Source organism: Cervus canadensis, chromosome 6, assembly GCF_019320065.1.
Source record: "Cervus canadensis isolate Bull #8, Minnesota chromosome 6, ASM1932006v1, whole genome shotgun sequence".
Classification (NCBI taxonomy): domain Eukaryota; kingdom Metazoa; phylum Chordata; class Mammalia; order Artiodactyla; family Cervidae; genus Cervus; species Cervus canadensis.
In genome coordinates, this window is record NC_057391.1 from 85,764,800 (window position 1) to 85,780,943 (window position 16,144).

Genomic DNA, 16,144 nt, shown 5'->3' on the forward strand with positions numbered 1-16,144 from the left:
ATTCATTTAGTCATTTATTCAGTAATGTATGTAAGTGACACCTAGGTTCTGTAAATGCAATGGTGATTGAGGCATTTATGGTCCCTGGCCAAATAGGACATATAGTGTGGTTAGTAGGACCACGTGCCATATTATATAATTGTATCTTCCATTGTCTGCATTGTAATACCAGAGCATACACTAGGGGGTTTGTAACAATTTTAAAGGGGTTAGGGGAAGTAGCAGCATTCAGACTTGGAATAAGACTTAGAACATAATTTTGAAGGGTTAAGGGAAGTAGTAGCAGTTAGACTTAGAACAAGACTTAGAACCAAAGACTTCACCAAAACGTCTGGGTGAAGAGAAGCAGGGTGGGGAAGGCGGCAGATGAGAAAGAACCTGGAATTGCAGCAGCTGATGAGGTAAACAAGAGTTAAAACAAAAGGGCCTTGTGAACATGCTAAGATATTTGGATTCATCCTACAAGCTAGTGACATCATTAGATTTGCATGTTGAAAGGTTCACTCTGACTACAGCATGAAGAACTACCTAGAGTAGCGTATACCAGCAGTGCAGAGGCCAATTTAGAGTTTCTTGTGATAAACCATGGTGTTTATTGGCATGTTAGATACCAAAAGAAATCAAAATCCCCTGTGGCCCCCCAATTTAGCCATCCCCATCTCTAATTCCCCAGTCTGTGGGTTACAATGGCCAGTCCAAGGAAGAAGGAAGTTAAGAAACACTGCTTGAAATTCACTGAGTTGCATCTTTTAGCTTCAAATTGGAAGTCAAAAGTAGAGATTATTGGCCTTTGTAAGCAAAAATTGGCTTCAAGCATAGCTAGATCTGGAGACTCAATATCGTCAGTACTATGTCTCCATTCTCTTTCCATTTCTTAATTCTGTTCTGTTTTGTGTTGGCATCACCTTTAGTCAGATCTTCTCCAGAGTGGTGTTCCCCTACACTAACTCAAGGCACCTCTTCCTCATCCCATGATCAGTAGGAAAAGTACATTGTTTCTTGAAACAATTGTGACAAAATTCTTCTCATTGGTAAAAATTAGATCTTTCCAACGCTGAACCAACAAATATGGCAATAAAATAGAACAGATTTGTTAGGTTGAAGTGAGGTGCTCATCCCTAAAGTGGGGCATAGATCCATCTTATATAACATACATAGAGTGAGGGACTGGTAATTTTCAAAAGTAAATTCTAAGTGTCATTATCAGAAGTAAAGAATGTTGATTCTGGACTAGCAAAGCTAAAAGCTGTCTACCATACATCCTTATTTTTCCAACCCACCAAACACAGACTTACATTATTAATATGCAGTTTTCCATTAATAATTTCAGGTTGTGGACAAGAATCCTGGCCTTGGGAAAGAAAGGTTAGAAAAACTTGAACTTTTTTTCTGAGCAAACCTGGCTTCTTAGTCCAACCAGGCTGTGGCATTATATGTGTGTGGCAGCCAGGGGGACTGCATTTTAGGGAAGAGAAGAGTGTCAGCTGGTTATTTCATGCCCTAAATTCCAGTTTAGGTCTTAACGAAAAGCACCTTGACTAAAGTCATCTTGTATTCTGGAAGTGAAACCCAGAGAACAATTAATAATACAAACCCCAGGACTTTGTATTTCTCATTGGAGATCTCTCACATTTCATATAGAGCAAAATTTCATTCAAATCTCATTCCCAGAAAGTGCAACTCTGTCAATGAAAGTATCTGTGGGGGATACAAAAATTATCTTGGCCGAATCAATTTCCAGGAGTCTACGAGTAAGGACTCTGGCCAGACAGAGATGTAAGGAGGCCATTTTGGCTATAGAAACCACCTGGAAATCCAAAAGTAGCAGAGAATATAGCAGAATTCTTTGGAGCTAACACCCTTGAATAGCATCAGATTCTGATATGTCTTATCTCTGTTTACTCCTCTTTGGCCAAAGAGTCATGAAGTTATGATGGAAATAATGACTCTTCTTTAGGATATGCTATTATTGAAATTTTGGACAATGGACCGAAACTTGGCATTGGTTTTATTTGTTTGCAATAGATACCTGTCTTTTCTGTCTGCTTAAAGTTTATTTCCCTTTATTGTAATAATACCCCCGTCTCAGTGATTCAGGTGACATTCCAGGGGAGAATATGTACCCCTGGCCTGGGAAAATACTTTGGCCAAGAGTGATCAGGTCATTGATGAGCATGTGACCTAACTAAGGTCAGTGAAAGTCAGACCAGGGGAGAAATTCAGCTTGGGCACCCTTTAGCTATAAGCAATTTTACCCATTTCTATACAGGCCCAGCAGCATTAGGGAATTCTGAAGACAGTGGTTTTATTTCCATTATCTACTGCTGCCTAACAAATCATCTCTCAAAATTTATTAGGTTAAAAATGCCATTATTTCATTTGCTCATGATTCTCTGAGTTCTGGCAGGTACAGTAGGGGTGGTTTATCACTGCTTCTCAAGGCCTGGAGCCGTCAGTGGGAGGCCTCAAGTGGTGAGGGGTAGTTGAACAGAGGTCATGTGTTTGGAACCCTGGTTCTAGTTCTTAGATTTCTCAATGCACTTTCTGGCCTCTGTACATGACTAACTTGGGCTCTCTTAAGGCATGGTAGATTCAAGGTAATACAATTCCTTTCCTGACAACTGGATTCTAAAACAGAATATCCAATAGAACAAAATATTGAATATCCAGCATTGGTAAAAGCACTTACTAATGACCTGAATCTTTTTGGCTAGAGTCACATGGTCAAGGCCAGAGTGCATATGGAAGGGGTTAAAACAAGAGCATAAATACTGAGTAATGATGTTCAGTTGTGAGGAAGGAACACTCATACACCAGGTCTACTACAGGTTTGGATGCTGAATTTCTCACAAAGATAATGAACCTCTCTCAAGTTGCTTCTCAGAGGCTATAGTTAAATGGTAATTACTCAGTCAGGAAAGAAAAAGCATAGTGGCCACCAAAATATTGCTATAGCTCAAAGACTGCCTTGTACAAGGAAAGCTTTACCTTGGGCACTCTGAGAAATAACTACATGATGTCATGCATGCATGCATGCTAAGACACTTCAGAGATGTCCAACTCTTTGCAGTCCTATGGACTATAGCCTGCCAGGCTCTCTGTCCTTGACATTCTCCAGGCAGGAATACTGGAGTGGGTTGCCATGACCTCCTCCAGGGATCTCCCCAACCTAGGGATCGGACCCACATCCCTTATGTCTCCTGCATTGGTAGGTGGGTCCTTTACCACTAGTGCCAGCTGGGAAGCCCACAGGATATCATGAGGAGTACTAATTTCCTACTTGAGCTTGGTGCCCTACAATTTTGGTATAAATGGAAATGTAACTTCCTTTTCTAGTTGAAATCTGGTGAGGTCTGAGCTTAGGATTTGTAGAGAAGAACAACAATAGCAATGATAAATATGTGGTATTTTAAAGCCCAGACAATTTCTTTAGCTTTCACCCAGTTCCTCCACATAACATCTGAGTCACACACAGCCAGCATTTTCTATAATATTTTAGAGCAAACTAATCAAAGAATTATAAGCTCCTTCATGAGGAAGAGCACAAACTAACCTGTGATTTTAAAAGTTATAATAAAAACTTTTATCACAGGGAGTCAGCTATACTACAACTTATCAAAGTAAATATTTTCTATCTTTTCCTCATTAGTCTAATGTTGGTTCTATTAGCCAGCGTTCTCCAGAGAAACGCAATCAATAGAATATATACAGATGTATAAAAGAGATTTATTGTAAGAGGTTGGCTTGTGCAGTCACAGAGTCTGCAAAACCTCACAATCCGCCATCTGCAAGCTGGGAGTCCAGGGAAGCCAATGATGCTGATGGTTAAGGCAGGGGACGATGGATGTCCCAGGCCAGTAAGAGAACAGGTCTGCCCTTCCAATAAATTTTCATTCTATTTAGCTCCCTAAATGGCTCAGATAAAGTCCACTGGCCTTGGTGCGAATGATCAGCTTCCTTAGTGTATGAACCAAATGTGAGTCTCCTCCAGAAACATACACAGATATGGACACACTCAGGCACACCCCAAAACACTCACAGACACACTCAGAACTAATGTTAAACTACCTATCTGGGCATTCCTTAGTCCAAACAAATTGATGCATAAACTTAACCATCTCATTGGCTAGGACTACACAATCTGCTTTTCTAAGAGGAAATGCTTTTGAATGGATTTGATTTAAAAGCTTATCACTTGTCCTTTGCCCTTAACTCCTCTCACCAACAAAAGGAAACACAAAATTGACCTCCTTTACCAGTTACTGGTGACGATGACAGATCTCTTTGAGAAGAAACCAAAATGATAATTAACAGCCCAAATGGGAGGGTAAGCTGAACCCCATGTGATGATATTACTATATGTTTCAAAGACATTCCTCAAAAAAAAAGTAGTCTGCTTGATATGAGAACTTCCCATTATGGGAAATATGAAGAAAGTGTGTCTTCTCCACATGTGAGATGAGAAAACTGACATTTCCTATAGAAAACAGAGTCCTTCTTATTCTAGTTTTGCTTTTTTTATTCCTTTCTTCTGGCAAACTCTCTTTCATTAATACACTCAGACAGGTTGAATGTCAAACATTTAATCTGTACAAACTCAGTTGGACCACAGTGAAGTAATATAAGACTGATCTAATGAAAGAGAAAATTACACCTGAAACTAACACAACATGTATTCAACTATAGTGCAATAAATTTTTTAAAAAAATGAATATCAGACTTTCTCCTCTAGCATCTATCCTCTTTAGCATGAAAAGTCTTTGACTTTGGTTAGTTAACCATCATATTTGTATAGCAAGTCAAGTATACTAGGTACTCCTCTAGGTGATCTTCTAAATATTCTTCTAGGATTACAGGAGTGAAGAAAACAGAGCCCTGGCTTGCTGTTGCTTCTGCTGTTAAGTCACTTCAGTCGTGTCCGACTCTGTGCGACCCCATAGATGGCAGCCCACCAGGCTCCCCCATCCCTGGGATTCTCCAGGCAAGAACACTGGAGTGGGTTGCCATTTCCTTCTCCAATGCATGAAAGGGAAAAGCGAAAGTGAAGTCGCTCAGTCATGTCTGACTCTTAGCGACCCCGTGGACTGCAGCCTACCAGGCTCCTCCATCCATGGGATTTTTCAGGCAAGAGTACTGGAGTGGGGTGCTATTGCCTTCTCCGAATAATACCTAGAGCAACCACCAAAATATGAATACAAAGAGGTTTACTAAAAAGAGAATTTCTAGAGTCAAAAAGAACTAAGTTTGTATGTTTTCCTATGCTTTCTAATTGTGTGTTACAGTCAAGTAACTCTAACTTGACTTTACATTATTTTTTATCAGATCAGACTAGAAGCCCTGCCTCCACAATGCATTTGATTTTTACTAGTTTAAATAAATATTTGAAGTAGTTTTTAACTAAGACACGTATGTAAAGTTCCTATCACAGTGATTGGTATGTATGACGTGCTCAATCAATTACATCTGTATTATTTATTATTTGTAAATAAATGTAAGATTGGCCTTTCCTTTAAAAAAAAAAAAAAAACGACAATCTAAAGTGTGAGAAGATGAGTCTCTCTCCCAGGTGCTGGAAGTACCCAGTGCCAGGCTGACCCAGGCAGGAGGGAGGCCTACTCTTTAAAAAGATGTGGCAGTTCTCTTTAAACCTGACCACACAGAGCACCTCATTCCCTTCATGGCCTTGACATCATCCCAGTCCAGTTTGATATCTGGAACCTCATCTTCCAGCTCCGGATCCTTTCTCAAGGCCCCCCGTGGTGAGGCAACCACGATGGGCAGAGGGCCACATTCCTCCCAGAATGCCACAAATGGAGACTCTTCTTATCAGCCAGCTGTTGGTGGGTTTCCTGGTGAGAGAGCCCCTGGAAGAGGCCCCTGGTGAGGTTGAGCATGTTGACGGAGCCAGAGACCTTGGCGTACATGTCTTTGATGCCGATGAGCCGGCAGATGGTGGTGATGGCTCGGTGGCAGCGGAGGCCATAGCCTCTGGGTTGTTTCTTCATCTTGATATGTGTCCTTTTAAATGTTAAGGAAATATCATGGTGTATTTGCATCTGCCCATTCAGTGGCTTTCCCAATGGCAAAACCTGTGGCTCCTCTGCTGTTCCCCACAGCGACCAGGACACGGACGGATCTCTTCCTTCCCTCTTTGATCGTCATGTTGAAAACATTTTTCACCTCAAGTATCCTGGTATCAAAATCATCATATGTTTCTCTATTGGGACCGAGGTCAGGGGGGCCAAGAGTGATGCCGCCCACTAGTTTCCGCTCCATCCTCGCTCCCGTTTAACCTTCATCTTCCTGTTCCGGTCCCACTCCTCTCTTTGTTGGACCACATCAGCCTCCACCTTTTCTTGCTCTTCCTTGCTTCTTTGAGTGATGGTCTGTATAGCTCCGCTTTTATAAGTGGGGCATTCAGACCAGGCCATAGGAAGCCACGACACCCTTCACTGATGATCTGACCCCTGTTCTTGCATTTATGTGGGCAGGACGGGCAAGGAGTGAGGGGAAAGGCAATATATACACAAAAAATTAATTAGAATTCATGAACTGATTAGTGCTATGAAGAGAATAAAATGGAGATAGGATAGCAAGTGACTAAGGGAAGGAAGACAAAATGGGCTGAATGAGAACAAGCCCTTGGGTAAAGGAAGATGATGTTGCTTTAGCTAAGATACTGGGACTCATTCTGAGATCAGTTCAGTTCAGTTGCTCCGTCATGTCCGACTCTTTGCGACCCCATGAATTGCAGCATGCCAGGCCTCCCTGTCCAACACCAACTCCCAGAGTTTACTCAAACTCATGTCCATTGAGTCAGTGATGCCATCCAGCCATCTCATCCTCTGTCGTCCCCTTCTCCTCCTGCCCCCAATCCCTCCCAGCATCAGGGTCTTCTCCAGTGAATCAACTCTTTTCATGACATGGCCAAAGTATTGGAGTTTCAGCTTCAACATCAGTCCTTCCAATGAACACCCAGGACTGATCTCCTTTAGGATGGACTGGTTGGATCTCCTTGCAGTCCAAGGGACTCCCAAGAGTCTTCTCCAACACCACAGTTCAAAAGCATCAAGGTTGGTAAATAGCTAGTGTGAGGTCACAAATGGGCAGTCGAAGACTGTCACCTAAGTTTTCTGACTCCAAGGGCTTTATAGTGACTGTGTAATTTATTGCTGTTACGACTTTGCCAAATTAACATTTGTTCAGTGGAAATACAGGACGCCAGATGATGAGCCATGGTTCAACCACTGACCACAAGAACAAGTGAAATAAACAAGTTTATCACTCACAGGTCCTGGAGGAAGTACATGGCATGCCTTGAAGAGCCACACAGCGGGGGTCAAGGCAGACAGAGAGGGAGGCAGGATCTGGAGTACATGTCCATAGGTGGAGTGCTTTGGGGTTCCCAGGCTAGGACCTTATTGGTCAGTTCAAACTGAAAGACCAGCCCCATGGGGGCCTTATCTAAGTGGAACATAGGCCTATACCTACTGGGAGGCAGCAGAGATCATTGCTCACAAGGGCTGCTGGGGAAGTCGTATCAGGAACTCACCTTTGCTTGTGACCCCATGGCTGCTATTTAGGGCGCGTGTTTGCGTGAGGGGCTACTGTCAGTTTAAGGCCCCTGCAGGCTGCTTGACCAAATAAAATGGCAACTGAGGCAGCACTACCATGGAAGAGCTTAGATAAACTCTCAACACTTGTCCAAACAGGGACATTCTGAGAACAACAAGGGGACATGCATGAATGAAAAAGGTGATAATAGTTTAAGTAGGGTATTTATCTCTGGAGGAATTTTGGTCCTTTCACATATATTATTCAGCCTATTCTCCTAAGGAAAAGAGAGCTTCTCACAAGTAAGAGACCTGTTGCAAATAATAGGCAAAGTATTCCACAGAGATTTCAAGAAACATCCTTACATTTTACAAAGCCAATATAAAAACTTGAGAGGCCCTAGTTAAATGAAATACAAAGGATCTCAAAGGGAATACATATGAATATCAAATCAGGAAATATTTACTATGCACATAATAAACACCAGGACCAATGCTAGGTTCTGGGAAACAAAGACAAATATGAGACTATTGCCCTGGAGAAACCCTATTCAGCCAGCTAAAGAATATTGCCTGCAACTTAAGAATACTTTATATGTGTCAAAAATAAAGACCATGAATGGTTTCTGCCTTCTGTTTTCTCTTCAGTTCAGTTCAGTTCAGTTCAGTCACTCTGTCATGTCTGACTCTTTGGACCTCATGGACTGCAGCAGGCCAGGCCTCCCTGTCCATCACCAACTTCTGGAGTTTACCGAAACTCATGTCCATTGAGTCGGTGATGCCATCCAGCCATCTCATCCTCTGTTGTCCCCTTCTCCTCCTACCTTCGATCTTTGCCAGCATCAGGGTCTTTTTAAATGAGTCAGCTCTTCACATCAGGTGGCCAAAGTATTGGAGTTTCAGCTCCAACATCAGTCCTTCCAATGAACGCCCAGGACTGATCTCCTCCAGGACGGACTGGTTGGATGCTTTCTCTTATGTTTGTATAATCCCTAAATGGGAAGACTTTGACTACCATTGGGTGTATACTCCTAACTGGCCGCTTGTACTTCTCTTCCCACCATGTCTATGAAAAAGTGAAAGTGAAAGTCACTCAGTTATGTCTGACTCTTTGAGACCCCATGGACTGTAGCCCACCAGGCTCCTCTGTCCTTGGAATTCTCCAGGCAAGAATACTGGAATGGGTAGCCATTCCCTTCTCCAGAGTATCTTCCCAACCCAGGAATCAAACCCAGGTCTCCTGCATTGACAGTGGATTCTATACCTTCTGAGGCACCAGGGAAGCCCTAAGTATTCCTCCAAAAAGAATATTATGATTGCTATGACTTTCATCTTCACAGCAATGTTTGGAAGACAAAAGAGATAAAGAGATGAATACTGTTATGAGAAAACTGTTTAAGGCAAACCTTGAAGATGGCAACTTCTCTGGGTATCTCCAGTTTAATATTTTTCTTCCCTGCCATAGAATTCTCTGTGAAATCAGTATCTACTTCTATATTCCCTATTCACTCTGAAACTCAAGCCTTGGGGACAAATCTGATGTATATGAAGTTGAATCAACTGGCTCCTCATCCCTGGGTATTTATGGCTCAAAACTTGTTACTAATTACCAAAGAAAGGCTTTGTTCTTTGTTGGAGAAATTTCAGAAATCTTGGAGAGACAATGGAAGAGGAGTTCTGAGAGGTAAGGTGCCTGTTGAGATGAAGCGAAAAGCCTTGCAGAAGGGAACACTGAATCCAAGATATTCCAGGAAAATAAGGGCTTTCTAATGTCCCAAGGGCCCTGAGAGATGGCCATGCCTTTCAAGGGGGAGCTCTGGGAGTTGTGGTGGAGAGAAGGTGAAAGAAAACCAAGGTTGACATTGTGAATAGTCCCACTTTCTCCCCTTTGTGACCATGGTTAATAGAGCAATGGGTTCCAAACGTTTTCAAAGTCACTCAGCAAGCTGGCTTGACTAATAAATCAGGATCTATAAAAAGCTGGTATTTATTTTCTAAGAAAGTCATAGGAACTCAAACTTAGGAAATGCTTTCCCCCGTTCATTCCTTACTGACAGGAGATAGTGAACCAGGACCTCCAAGGCAGCGGGGGAACAACCTGTCACAGCTTGTAAACCAGACGCTTCTGGGTCAAAAGGGATGTGTGTCACTAACCTGGCCTGACCTCCTGCATGTTATGTAACTAAGTTTCTTCACACGTAAAGTTGGGGACAGCGTAGAAATTTAACCAGAGGATGGTTGTGCAGGTTTTTGTTAAGCCAAGGGCAACAGAGAACGTGCACTGAGAAAAGTCAATACACATTTGTCAATTGGCTTGAAATGAAAGAGAGTCACAGTGGGAAGACTGTGGTGAGTTGTAACCTGCCCAGTCTTCCACTTCTGTGAAGTAACAGCCAGCCTAGTGGGAGAGGATGGTCCAATAAACATCCTGATGATTGCATCCCTTCCTTGCAAATCACTCCAGTGAGACCTCCCAGGTGGATGTAGATGAGAGGAACCCCATTGCCAGAAGAAGGGGGCCAATTTGAAGACCAGGCAAGGAGCTCAAAACACAGCCAAAGCATCTGCCTCCATGTCTTCATGATGCCTCCCTTTATGCATTCACTCTTTCATGTGTTAATTCATTAAAAGAGTGAGCATTTACTAAGCTTCCACTCTGAGCCAGGAATTGCTCTGGGCATGTGAACTCAAGACCCCATTCCTGCCCACAAGTTTACAGGGCAGTAAGGGAAGACATAATTCAGTGAGTGATGTAAGTGTCTTGACAAGGAAGATGAGAGGACGCTGTGGGAAACCAGAAGAGGAACACCTAGCCAAAACATCTGGAGGGAGAATTAGGTAAACCCTCCAGAGGAGGTGATGTCCAACCTGAAACTGAATGACATGAGTTTTTCTAGCAAAAGTGTCAGGAATAAGAAAGTAGTGGTTCTGGGAGAGGCTTTCAGAAAGGGAAACCATATGCCCAGAGGCTCAAAGACCTTTGCAGACTGGCCCCTACAAGGTAAGCAATGTACTAGATACAATGTGATATATTCAGATGAGCAAGGTACTACTCTAGGAAGCAAAGCACAAAAAGCCTAACAAATAAGATGGCTTCAATAATAGCTTTACTGCGCCTCCATGAGTCAACGTTGCTTTACTCTGTCTAATCAGTTCAGTAATCTGAGCTTCTATAACTTATTACCTTTGCATCCTCTTATTCAGCATCTACCCTCAACTACCTTATCTTGTAACAGTGACAACAGTAATCTACACTGACAACACTGGCCCTGTGGGGAGAGCCTCTGGCCCCGAACTTGTGTGTTCCCTGTTCAGTATCTAACCCAGAGATACCCACTTCAGCAGACATTTGTTCACTCATTAATGGCTTTACCCAGGGCAGGGAGTGCCTGAGAATAAAGAGTAAATATCTGAATGGTACAAACACCAAAGAGGAAGGGCAAGCCATCGGTCATGATTCAAGGACATAAAGGTGAAGAGTTGCAACTGGCCCTGGAAATTGGCTTCTGAATACCCAGTAATGCTTTCAATCTGATGGGCTGTGACTATCCCTTCCAAGAATTACTGAAACCCTTAGGGCCCTCCAGATGTTGCCTGGCCTGGGGTAACACTGGAGAAGAAACCTCAAGGAGTACTGTGATCTCTCCCTGGCCCCTGGTAAATGGAGCACCTGACCTGGTTTCGTCTTTCCCATCTCACGGTTCAGGATGATTCAGCCAGCCTGGAGCTCCGGTGGAGCGCTGTCTGCCTGAACTCTGGTGTCCTGCCTCATGGCCTGGGGTCTAGCTGCCAAGTCTCCGTGGCAGCCTGGATTCCTGGACTTCTGGGTTTTCCTTGTCATCATCTGGTTGTGAAATAAAGTGCAGCCTCTGGTCTCCTGGCAGTTTCCAGTGTCTGCTCCATTTCACTTGCATGTACTCCACTGGATTCTGACAGGTCACCCTCTACATGAAACCACAGTTGAAAGCCATCTCAAATGAGGCTCTGCCGGACCCTCTCTGGGAGTGAAAGAGAAGCCAATAACAAATAAAAGCAAACCTTTGAAGCAGAGCATTTAGAGGTAATGTCCCTGGGTGTGATGTCCTGTCTCTGCCTTGTCACTTCTTTTGCTCCACTTATGTTCTCTTCTTTCCAAGGAAGTTGCTCAGTTCTGTCCAACTCTTTGTGATCCCACTGATTGAAGACCACCAGGCTCCTCCGTCCATGGAATTTTTCTAGGCAAAAGTGCTTGAGTGAGTTGCCATTTCTTTCTCCAGAGTATCTTCCCCACCCGGGGATCAAACCCAGGTCTCCCACATTGCGGGCAGATGCTTTACCCTCTGAGCTACCAGGGAAGTCTCTTCTTCCCAAGTAGATGCTAACTGATCAGTGAAAAGCCACATAAGCAAAGACCTATTGGAGATCTTGAATATGGAACCTGGCTTATGGGTTCTGATGATATGGGAAATGGCTTCAGAGCTATGTTTTAGAACTGGTATCATCTTGGTTGATCCAAATTCTCCTTTAGAGTGTTGTAGAAATACTATGGGCTTTCAGCTTCAGCAACGAGAAGTTGGAAAGTTTTACCTCTGCCTGTAGTCAGAGTACATAACTCTTACTTGAGAATCAAAATGCCAGCCCGGCATTTCAGAACATTCTTCAACAGAGGAAAGTCACTCTCATCTCCACACCCCTGTCTGCCATTATTATTATGGTTCTAAACATCACTCTCTCTTGCCACCCCAGAAGTTAACAATGAAACAAGAGCCTATCTTGGAAGAACACAATATTTTAAGCAAGTCTAAATGCATACTGTGTAGATAAAGGATTTACTGTTGCCAGAGCAAATCATAGATTAGTTATCCTAGGCTAAAATTATTATTCAAAATACAAATATCCAAAATATAAATGATGATTCTCTTGTGGCAAAGTTGTGGGGAGGGTAGTTAAGTTTAGCATTAGTATTCTCCTTGGGGTTATTGTTTTTTATCACTAGGGATGCCTGAGTTGCTAAGCTCACCCAAGATTAGAAATGTTTCCAAACTGCCTCAGTGTGCACACAGGTCAGAATATGTCCCCATGGGACCCCTGGCTCTTAACTGCAACTCTTAATCAGGTTCTTCTGGGGCACTACCATTCCAGTTTCATGAATATCATTATCAAGCCTGATTTTTGCCCTGTGGCTGCAACAATGGACTTTTGACCTAGTACGTGTTTTTACTCTCTGAACCAAGTCATGTGTTTTCTTTTCCTCTCCCCCGCCAAGGTGAGATTTTTTGGGGGGGATGTGACATGGAGTTCTGGATTTATTCCAATCATTTTGGTAAAATAGTACCTGGACCTTCCTACCTTGGTCTTTCCTGGTGGCTCAGATGGTAAAGAATCTGCCTGCAGTGCAGGAGACCCAAATTCAATTCCTGGGTCCGGAAGATCCCCTGGAGAAGGAAGTGGCAACTCACTCCAGTATTTTTGCCTGGAGAATTCCATGGACAGAGGAGCCTGACAGGCTACAGTCCATGGGGTCGCAAAAAGTTGGACACGGCTGAACGACTTCCACGTCACTTCACTTCACTTTGACCTTAACTATCCTGATTCCTTATAATATATGTGCTTCTTCTCATGGGGAAGTAATCACCAGATTCCCGGACTGGGGAGTCTCAAGGTAAACACTAGGGTTGGTGCTTGCAAATCAGGGCTGTTCAAATTCAAATCCTAGTAATGAATGGGCAGAGGAAAGAGAACTCCATCCCTTGCTAACCTTCTCTTTTCAACAAGTTCTTCCTTCTCGACAGAACTACAGCTGATTGAAAACATAGATCCCATGTCTTCATGTAACGTGAAGCCGCAAAGTCCAGTTCTTCCTTAACATTTTCTAGCAATAACATCTACATTTCAGACACATTTTCAATGAATCTAGCAATTGGGGTATTAGAGCAGTAGGTGGCTGGACTGGTATTCACACCCTGACAACTTCCTCATGAGGCAGAAGAGTGGAGAGGTAAGGCTGGGGGCTGGAGGCTGATGTTTTCAAGGCTTTGAAGTCTCTCCTCCAGTCAACCCCTTGCCCATGCACCTATTTGGGGAAAAATAATCCAATTCTAGATAGGTGGAAGCATGGAGTGTTGTATTGCTAGGAGCTGCATGTGGAGGTGGGGTAGAGGATGAGGGAGGGGATGTCTTGGACTAGTCCTGTTCCTAAAGCACTTAAGAATATCTGACGATGAGTGATCCCTTCCCATCCCACCCCCACTAGAACCTAGGAAAAGGATCTGGTGCAATCATAGCTAGCAAGATGTATAATGCATGGGAACGAAACCAAAACTGATTTTAAGAAAAGTCCTCTTAAATCATAAGAGAAACTCTGGGGCTTCTCAAGTGGAAAGAACAAAGTAATAAACAGGAGTGACTCTGCCCAGAAAGCTACTAGGTACGATAGAGCCTCTCAAATAGACATGGATTGTTTGGTTAATGCTAAAAAGGCTCTGTCTTCTTCCCAGGGGACAGAACGCAGGTGTCAGAACACAGGTGAATGTCAGGGAGTTGGAAAGCTGACGCAGCTGCTGAAAGTTTTGATATTCATTTACTCAAGCAAGGTCACCATGGTCCTTTTCTCAAGTACAAGGTCACCGTGGAACTAACTTAGGTATTTTTTCACTGTGTCACCAAAATTCTTCCTATTATATCATTGCTATTCGGAAAATATACAAATGTGCCTTAATAGTATCTTCCTTTAGAATTAAAATCTTTGTCTGGTTATATCTTATTTTCTGTTCCCTTCCACAGGAAAACTTCCAGAAAGTTGTCTATGTGCTGTCTCTATATCCTCACTTACATTCACCTTTTTGCTTTTCCTATTATTAATGGCTTACCAGTCCAACCTGGCTTCAGTACTGTCATCAGATTCCACTGAAACTGCTCATGTCAAAGTCAGTGACCTCCATGTTGTCAAACACACAAAGCACGTTTTTCCGTCTTCCCTCTTGTATAAAACACTCTCCTTTCTTGACTTCCAGAACAATATTCTCTTCTGGGTATGTCTGCCCTCTGTTACTGGCCACTCCTTCTAACTTTTTGTTGTTGTTGTTTTTTCCTCTCTCTTCAACTTTCTTCATACAACTCCTTCTTCATAATACTCCTTCAGTATTCTTGCCTTGAGAATCCCCTGAACAGTATGAAAAACCAAAAAGATAGGACTCTGAAAGATGAACTCCCCAGGTTGGTAGGTACGCAAAATGCTACTGGAGATGAGTGGAGAAATAACTCCAGAAGAGACGGAGCCAAAACAAAAACAACACCCAGTTGTGGATATGACTGGTGATGGAAGCAAAGTCCAATGCCATAAAGATCAATATTGCATCGGAACCTGGAATGTTAGGTCCGGGAATCAAGGCAAATTGGAAGTGGTCAAGCAGGAGATGGCAAGTAATTGAATTCCTACCTCTCTGCTAAATATTCCTTCATTTATGTTTTTGGCCCATACCTCTTCACTGAGCTCCAGATCTGTTCATCCATCTGCCTGCTTGACAGCTCCATAACCTCGTGGTCATTCGAGGATCCACATTCCCAAGGCAGACTCCTGTTTTCTCCTGCATTTCCCTTCTCCATGTCAGTAAGTAAGATCATCAGTTATTTAACATTAAAGTTATAAAGGTAAGTGCAATCCCCTCCCTTATTCTTCCTTGTCCCTCTCACCCTTCACACCCAATCCATCTAGTGTTTCAGTGTTAGTCACTCAGGCGTGTCTGACTCTATGCGATCCCAGGGACCATAGATCACCAGGCCCCTCTGTCCATGGAATTCTTCAGGCAAGAGTACTGGAGTGCATTGCCATTTCCTTCTCCATGGGATCTTCCTAACCCAGGGATTGAACCTGGGTCTCCCACATTGCAGGCAGGCTCTTTACCATCTGAGCCACTGGGAAGCCCGATCCATCAAACCCTGATTATTTATCTCTAACATGAATCTCAGCTCTGTCCCAGATGCTACATCTGCATTGTCACCTCCACATTTTAACCATCATCCTCTCTGGTCCTAACAACCATAGTAGCCTCTTGGCATATCGCCCTGCTTCCATTGCCATTCATCTCCTGCCAATTTTCTTTACCGCAGAGACAATGATCTTTATAAACATGTAAATAAAATTGCATTGCCTGCTTATTCAATTCCTTGGATGAGTGCCTGACACATTTAGAATAAAATCTGGACACCTGCAGCACCCTGATCTGACCTCAATCTCTCTCTTCAATGTACCTCATTCCTAATCATTCCTCCAACATACCAGCCTTCCTCATCACTCCCCTCCAGCCATCAGGTAAATCCTCATCATAATTCCACATCATAATCCCATGCTTATTTTCTTCATAAGGCATATAGTAGGCTTAAAAATATTTCCTTAAATAATACCCACACTCTAATTCCTGGAATATATGTCATTTTATGTGGCAGAAAAAACTTTGCAATGGTGATCAAGTTAAAGATCTTGAGATGGGGAGATTATCCTGACTTCTCCAGAGGAAACCTAAATGCCATCACAAGTGTTCTTTATAAGAGGAAGGCTGAAGAAGATGTTACCACGAAAGAGAAGGTAGCAACATGATCATGGAGGCAGAAAC

The 16,144-nt window shown here is 43.0% G+C and overlaps 1 pseudogene; it reads right to left on the reverse strand.

The window, feature by feature from the left end:
• Positions 1–5,619: 5,619 nt before the first annotated feature.
• LOC122444328 lies at positions 5,620–15,137 on the reverse strand (annotated as a pseudogene).
• Positions 15,138–16,144: the final 1,007 nt, after the last annotated feature.